The sequence below is a fragment of the Centroberyx affinis genome, unplaced genomic scaffold (assembly GCF_046629955.1).
Source record: "Centroberyx affinis isolate AG114_WGS23_722 - 3 ecotype Tasmania unplaced genomic scaffold, CSIRO-AGI_Caff_v1 ptg000755l_1, whole genome shotgun sequence".
NCBI lineage: Eukaryota > Metazoa > Chordata > Actinopteri > Beryciformes > Berycidae > Centroberyx > Centroberyx affinis.
The window spans coordinates 683,790-692,500 of record NW_027279367.1 but is presented as its reverse complement, the minus strand read 5'-3'; positions in this window follow the sequence as shown (position 1 = coordinate 692,500).

Sequence of the window (8,711 nt, the reverse complement as noted above, 5' to 3'; positions counted from 1 at the left end):
GTGAGTGTGTGTGGGAGAGGCATTGAGCAGACAGAATGCGACGGAGGCATATTTCAGAGGCTGGTGTATGAAGGCGCTGGATTGAGTCACGCTCCAGCATTTTCTGCCCCAGTAAACTTAGCCCACTTTCCCCAGTGCTGAGGAGGCTTCCCGGCCTACACCATGCACAGAAATAGACACACACGCACACACCGACACAGTGTTTCTGGATGGGATAAGAAAACATTGTTTCCATAACGCTGATCTAAGAATTAACACTCGAGCCAGAAAGTGTGCCTGCAAGCATGCATAACTATTAGGAGCTACTCCAGCATGCAAACAGCACACTCACATCAACTTAGGATCAAGATATGCACGTGAGCACCCATCCCCAAAGTCCACACTCGATTAGAAATCTGATTTGTAGTAGCGTGAGCATTAAATGTTTGATGATATGGCTACATATTTAATCTATACAGGCCGGATCATGAGAGGAAATGGGTTATACATGATCGTACTCCTAGGGGGAAATACAGGGAACAGGGGGAAACATGGGTTCACACAGTGTAATGTGTGTGTGTCTGTTTGTATGTATGACTATGTGTGTGTGAATAATGTGGAAAGAGAAGACCCTGTAATGGATAACTGTCCTATATTCAAATCTTTTGAAATATGAATGGTTGTGTACATTTACAGTCAGGAGTGCTCCGCTTGTAAAAGATGGGCACCATGGGCAAAACCTTCCCCTGCTATTTCCTTAAAGAGTGAATCAGCATGAAATCAGGCTTCTGAGCTTTGGCTATATGGCTTCTATATAGTGAGTAACATTACTCCTGTTCTTAATATCAATTTTTTTCAGATTAAGTCCTGCATCCACTTCCATGGGCAGAAAACCATTGTTCAGGTATATTGGGGCTGTTAAAAACTGTTACCGCCCAAGTAGAGACTATTCACTCTCGTTCCCCACCCCACATTTTCGCATCTTTCAAAATTGTGTTAAAACCCAGACACTAATATAAGAACTCCCATACTCCTCACACACATACACAAGCCAAACAGTTTTCAGCCCCAGACCATGTGCCCCAACCCCATTTGTCTACATGCAGGATGCAGCTGTGCTTATAGTCCTCATAAACCTCTCAGCCCCTCATAACGAGACCACTCTCCTTCTTTATAGACAATGAATCATTATGACCCTTCAGGCATGCAAACCACAAACAAACACATACCGAACAAAGTACAAAGAGGATGCACCTGTGTACACCCTCCCCCACTCTCATCGCCATGTTCTTCCAATGAGCCATCGTGACCTGGCCATTCTATACCCCTTCGACACGCATACATACGCTCTCCCAGGGGTGCGGTAACCCGAGCCCGACTGTGCCAGCTCCACCTCTAGCTGCAGGCACAGGTCTGAGCTGCTTGTTACTGTACAGATGGGACCCACACCTCTAACAGGTGCACCCGCTGCTCTGTTGCCACGCAAAGCGAGGCCTAACGCTGGCCTAACGACGCCTCCTCATGCAGGCAGACTGTCTCTGTTAACGTGCGGAGGGGAGGAGAGCCCCGGGGGTCCAGCGGGAAGAGAGACGTAATTTGAGGAGATCATCTCCGCCCCCTGACGTTACTGCTGGCCAGCCTTCTCATCCCTTCTGAATGTAAAATGTGGAATCACGACTGTGCAATGCAGTGCAGTTTGTGTGTGTGTATAGCGGGGGAGAGAGAGAGAGAGAGAGAGAGAGAGAATATCTCTGTATGTGAGTGATTATGTACTGGTGTTTATGTTATAATTAATAGTTCTATAGCTATTGATGGTTAGCTAATATTGTTTTTTTTTCTTTCTTTTTTTCCTAATATTTAATTGCTAATATTCTTTCGTTTTCAAGGCAAACAATTAATCATCTCAATGTGGTATACTGCATAAACTATTGTTTGTTGGTTTTTGAAAACTGGCATTTTGCATATTGGCAATATTGTTTCTGATAAGCAGTCATGCTAATAAGGTTATTGAATTTTGTGCAAGTGTCTTGTGTCTACCGCTCTGTGTCAGTCTGTCAATAGGTACAGGCGTGTCCACTTTGATGTGACAGTAAAACAAGACATGTAGTTTCCCTGTGTGTCTCCCTCCCTGTTTGGGGTGAGGGGTGGGAGGGCTGAACGGGATAGAAAGAAGGCGCGAGAGAGGGAGTGGGCGAGGGAGAGGAGGACCAGACTGACCCCCTGGGGCCAGAGCCTCGACAAGGGTCCCACTGCTAGACAGACCAGTCACAACCAACCCCCAATCCCCCCCCCCCCTTGCCCCCTCCCTTCTCTTTGTCCTCGCTTCACCTCGCCTCCACAGCACACAGAGAGGAGATGTGCAGTGACAGGCAGGGTTTGATCAGTCCCGGGCCTCAGTCTGACTCAAGGTCCTGTCCCTTGGTATTTACCACTTATTTACATTCGGCTCCCATTATCGCCATGGGAACAGAGGAGCCACTGTGGGTGGAAGTGGGAGGGGTGGGGGTGGGGTGGGGTAGAGGGACAGAGAAGGCTGGCGGAGGATGGGGCACATGAAAAATGAAGGCTAGGGGGAGAGGAGGGGAGGATGTATGGAGGAAGGAGCACAGGGGGTAAATCCTAGGTAATTGCCCCCCCGGCAGACAGCAGGGGTAATGGGATGGCCACTTGGTCACTGGGAAAACTCATAATTATTAATCAAGGGCAGCCTTTAACATATGCTTCCCTCCTTCACTCTCATTGTCTCTCTCTCCTCCCCTTCTCCCTGTTTTTTTGTCATTTTCACTCACTTGATTTCACTTGCTATCCCGCTGCCCCCTCCGCTTTCTCTCTCTCTCTCTCTCTCCCTCTCTCTCTCAGACAGCAGGAGGAGCAGGATGAGGTCATTAATTATACACATAACAGTTCCCTGGTCACCGCACACACACACACACACACACACACACACACACACACACACACACACACCCTCCACCGCCCCACCCCCCGCCTTCCCCACCTGGTCCCCTCCATGAGCCCTTGTGTCTCTGAGAAGGCTGTGATGACAGATGAGAGGAACTGTAGAGTTGTCCAATAAAGCTCTGTGTTTATTGGGGCCAAACGGCCAGCACACACACATAGCAGCGGAGCAGAAGACCACTGCTCATTACAACTCAGGGTCTCTGCTTATTGGCTCCATACATCAGACAGGACAAGGTGAGGCCAGTTGCATCTGGCAGCTGCAAGTCTTAACCGGTGTAAGGAGTTCACCGATGCCGACCTGCTCAATGGTCACTTAGTGCTGAGAAGAGATTACTCTAATCTACACTTTATTGGATGATCTACAGTGAGAGGACTGGTAGAAAGTACACCATTTTAACCACAGGGCTACCTGCTCTCCTGCAGTAGATTAAACTCAATTGGACTTTCAAGTGCAGAGGCCCTTGAGTGAGTGCAGCCTTGGGCAAGGCAAGGGGATTCCCATCATGCAGCGCACTCTGCTGGTGAGAGCGTGAAGCGCAGCTCGCTTGTAAAAGGCTCTGGGAATACATGGGGTTGAGCAAAATAACAGAAACAGCACATGAAAATGGACTTTTACTTTGATGTAAACTAAACCACAATTACAAAACAACTAAAAGACTTCCAAAGAAGCCAAATAGGCGGTGCCTGAATTGCAGGGACTCAAACAGGGATAGACAGACACTTAACAGGATAGTTGCTACACACCACAAAACTACGTTCTCCATAAAATTACCACAGAATTGAATCAACACCTTGGTGACACAGTCTCAAAAACTGTCTGCTGAGAGTTTCACAAAGCTGGTATTTATTACAGGGCTGTCATTCTGAAACTGGTTGTATCCAAGGCCAGCGCACAAAGACACATAACCTAATATGCCACTGCACACAGTTCAGGACTTGTATGACGGCATTCCAAGGAGGATTTAAGCTGATCTGAAGGCAAAGGGTGGCCTTTATTCTTTACTAGGTACTTTATATTCATATTGTTAGATGCTTCCTTCATTTTGTCCACCCTCTGTATAAGAGGGATGTCCTCCACGATAAAGCAAGCTAAAGCCTTGAAAGTTGCAAAGAATTTCAAACTTCAGCGATATTCCTGATCTATCCTAGAGTTGTTTACACATCAGCAAAGGAATATTCTGTTTTCAAAAATTCCCAGAAATTATTCTGTCTCTGTTAGTGATGGGAAAATGCAGGTTTGCAGAGTAGACCATTAACACATATGGAAGTGGGGAAAATTTCAACGTCAGTCTTTACCGAATGCTGTTGTTGTGCTTGTGTGTGTGTGTGTGTGTATGTGTGTGTGTGTGTGCACATGGAAAACAAAACACATCCACATGCAAACACCCCTAGACATGTTTTAATGACCTTAACTGCAATGGCAGATGCTCACATCTGCTCAGAATATAATACACACACACACACACACGCACACGCACGCACGCACACGCACACGCACACACACACATAAATCTGATACACGTCATGTTTAATTGTTCTAACAAGCAGTAATGAGAGCATCGAGGGTCAGTAAGACACTTAGAATGATGTAAGCATTCCCCAGAGGGGGGATGAGCATCAATCTGGCAACCTTGATATGGCCAATTCAGCCTAATTGCAGATGTCCACAGATGGGAGACGAGTCGTAATAGGATATCAATCTGGACTCCATGTCCAGATTGATATTGATAACCAGCACTCCATGTTGGGGCGGCTGTGGCTCAGGAGGTAGAGCGGGTCGTCCACTAATCATAAGGTCGGTGGTTCGATCCCCGGCTCCTCCAGTCCGCATGTTGAAGTGTCCTTGGGCAAGATACTGAACCCCAAATTGCTCCCGATGGTTGCGCCAGCACCCTGCGTGGTAGCTTGCCACCATCGGTGTATGAATGTGTGTGTGAATGGGTGAATGTAGGCATTGTAAAGCGCTTTGGATAAAAGCGCTATATAAATGCAGTCCATCCATTCCATTTACCATGTTCATAACTAGAGATCTGGGTCGGTGGTGAGAGAAGGAATTTGACAACACTATCTGTACTGAAGTGGTGATGCCAGCCTGAAGGTAAGAGTTATGGAAGATCACAGGTTTGGTTCCCCACAACAGTTCGGGAAATGACCACTGTTCTGTGGCCACCAATACAGGACAAGTGTGAATATGTCTGACTATGTGTGTGAAGCAGAGTGTTACTGAAAAGCATCAGTAAAGCTCGGCTAATTTAAAGGCTTGGTGCTACAGGCCGCAATCAACAAAAAATATGTTGAATACTCATTTGATGAAAAATGTCTGCGATGGGGATAGAAAGTAAAAGTTATTTTGTCAAGTTAGACTAGCTTGCAGCCTGAAAAAAAGATGAGTCTAATCTATATGTCTAGCATCACCATATATTAGACTCATCTTTATTTCAGGGGATTGCTTCAATGGTGTATATACTGTATATATACCTTGGAAGCAATCCCCTAGTGTAGGCCACTTAGACTAGACATATCTATTAAAAGCATACTCCTCAATGCTGCATTTCCCCCTTGAGAAGAACCAATAAGATTACTAAAGCCGGGTGGGATTGAGAAACCGCCTGTGGTGTCACGGACTACTGCTTCGGAAAATCAAGAGCTGAAAATCAAGAACAGCATTAAAGATGCTACTCCTCCTCCAAGTCCAATTTGCCACCCTGAACAGATTTATTCCTCCTTCATCCAGACACCTTCACCCCCCCCTCCCCTACATCTCTCCCTCCATCTCTCCCCTTTTTCTATTCCTCCATCCCTCCAGCCTCTCTGGACCTGCTCACCCCAGCCGTGCTGCCGGGAGGCTGACAGGCCAACATCAATAAGACTGTCTGGTGGCGGCATATGCATCCGTATGTCTGGAGCTGTGCATGGAGGTGTTTTTAGAGTATGCAGATTGACAGTGTGTGCACATTCATGTATGCGTGTGAGTGTGCGCATATTTGTGTGTGTGTGCATCTGTGTGTGTGGGAAAATGCTCAATTTCTTTGTCTCCTTGAGCAGTCTTGTATGTAAATCATGAATTAGTCATTAGTGCACTTAAGCATAAAAAGTGCAGATGTAAAATCTGTGCATGCTACTTGCACTGCAGAATTTTTTAATTAAAACGACTGAACTCTGACAAAGGAGGAGAGGATATTCAACTGAACAAGACCAAAATGAAATATTTAGAGCGAGATCTGTAACATTATGCTCCGTCATGAAATGTTCCATAGTCATCTTTTATACTTTTATATCTTTTATCCTAAGGAATGATCAAAGATATCACACAAGCACAAAGCTTGGAAACTGCTATTGTTTTTTTTTTTTGTTTTTTTTTTATGCCGATTGAAAGAGTACCTGCCTGAAATAACATTTGGCTGCATTTGTAATTCTAATAGAGCCGGTATCCCTCTGTGCATGAGAATAGGTCAGAGCTGGAACATAGCAGATGCTGCCAGAGAACAACTGTGAGTATTGTGTGTGTGGTTTGTTGTTTGTGTGTGTGTTTCTGTTTGTGTGAATGTACTTAACTAATTCCTACAATACATGCACTTCTTCTCCCTCTATCCTCTCTCTCTGTCTCTCTCTCTTTCTCTCTCTCCTGTCTCTCTCCTTCTCACTCCTACAACCATGCAGCTCTCCCTCTGCCCTCAGGACAGCATTGACATCAGTCCAGCTTCTGGTCAGCCAATCAAACTTGAGGAGTCTTGCTATTGACTGACACCAGCTTCCTCTCAGTTGATGTAAAGAGTTCACCGAGCCCGGAGGTAGAGGAAAAGGGATGGAGGCAGGATGGGTTAGAAAGAGGGGGGGAGGATTGGGGTAGAAACGGTACGTGTGTGGCTGGGGTGAGATGAAGATGGCAGGAGAAAAGAATAAGGAGTGGAGGAAATGCTTAAGTGGGTGTGACTGAGGGAGATAAGAGAATAATAGGTGATGGGGTGAGGGGGAGAAAGAAGCTCCCATTTCCTCTGTGTGTGTGTGTGTGTGTGTGTGTGTGTGTGTGTTTGTGTATGCGTAAAATTGTCTGGGCTATGTAGATCTTCTGATAGGGTGATGTATGATACCTGCTCAGTGCAGGGTCACCCTTTGTAGCAGAGGTGACACTACTAATCCGTTGCTCGTTCATCAAAGGTATGTGTATGTGTGTGTGTGTGTGTGTGTGTGTGTGTGTGTGTGTGTGTGTGCGTGTGCGTGCGTGCTTTCGAGAGAGAGACACACCTGTGATTACATTCCAATAAAGGCCAGCGTAATAGCCATCCTGATTCTCGAAAGGCTAAAAGCAGTATGGGGCGAGGTCTCTTGGGATGATCCATTCTATGCAATTACATAGAGAGTCAATATACATAATAGGACTGCTGGAGGCCCTTTTAATCTGAAGTGCCTGGTTTTAACACTGACATACAAATACAAATATATTCAAATGAAGTATACGGCTTCAGAGTGAAATTCTCATTATGCTGTTTAAGTGTCTTGCTGTGTCTTCTAACCCATCTTTGTGGGCTCTTCTTTGACACTCTCATCCTTTGTATCATTTCTCCTCCCATCCTTCAATTGCCTTTCTTGGAAATAATACAAAAATGCCCTAGGACTGATGGCAGCCAATGAAGTGGAAAATCTGCACCCTGTGTTTCCATGACAACACCTAACATTAAGTGCGTCATTGGTTTGCTCGTTTGGTTGCTCAATTGCGCGCTGATTGATCTCATCGCTCGGGCCTCTTCAAGTGGACAAGAGCACATTTGACATGCTTGACACAGGAGGGCATGCTCACACACGCAGGCACACACACACACAGACGCACACACAAACACACATATAGGCACACACACAAGCGAGATCAGAAATGGCGTACGTGCCACATGCAGTACCACATCTTCAAACGAGGAGAGCAGAGACGAGCGGCGGAGAGGAAAAGCTTCAAACAGGGAACAGTGGGAGGAACTCTCTCTACATGGCTTCCCACTGCTTTCACACAGCAACAGCAACAGCTCCACTCCTCTCCATCTTCCTCTCTGTCTCATCAGGGCAGAGATTTGTGTTCCGACAGACAAATGGAACACGCAAACACTGAATTCATTACACATGAACATGCTACACATTACAGCGTAGCTTGATGTTTTATTCAGCATTGCCCATTGCCTTGTCCTGTATCAAGATATCAAGAAGCTTCACAACATTATAAGCAATGATGAGCTTTGCAATATTTGTGACCACCATGAACCCAGGCTCATTTAACTTTAAAGGAGGCCCTTTCTTGATTCAATAATTAATAATTCAAACAAAATATTTAATACGATGGATAAATAATAAATCATCTATTTATCCCTATTATATAAAATACCACTTTAAAGCCCAAACACAACACATTACTCAGTTACGTCTTCTTTATATCTACATCTTATTCATAGATTGACTGAAAAAACAGACTAGACACTCATCTATCATTGCAGAATGCCCCAAACAGAGATTACCCTTGACACTTGGTAGGCTACTAAAACGACAGCTGGGAGATGGGGCTCTACTTGCAGTGTGTGTGTGTGTGTGTGTGTGTGTTTGTCTGTAGGTGCCCCATGTGGTTCCAGCCACCAGACATCCCCCCTCTGTTGCCGACTTTGGCCTTTAAATGCTGCCAGCCAACCTGCTGTGCCCTGTTTCATGTGTGTGTGTGTGTGTAAGTGTATATCTCAGTGTCTGTGTGGGTTGCCAAAGGGAGTCCCACCTTTTCCTACAAAGCCGAACCCCAC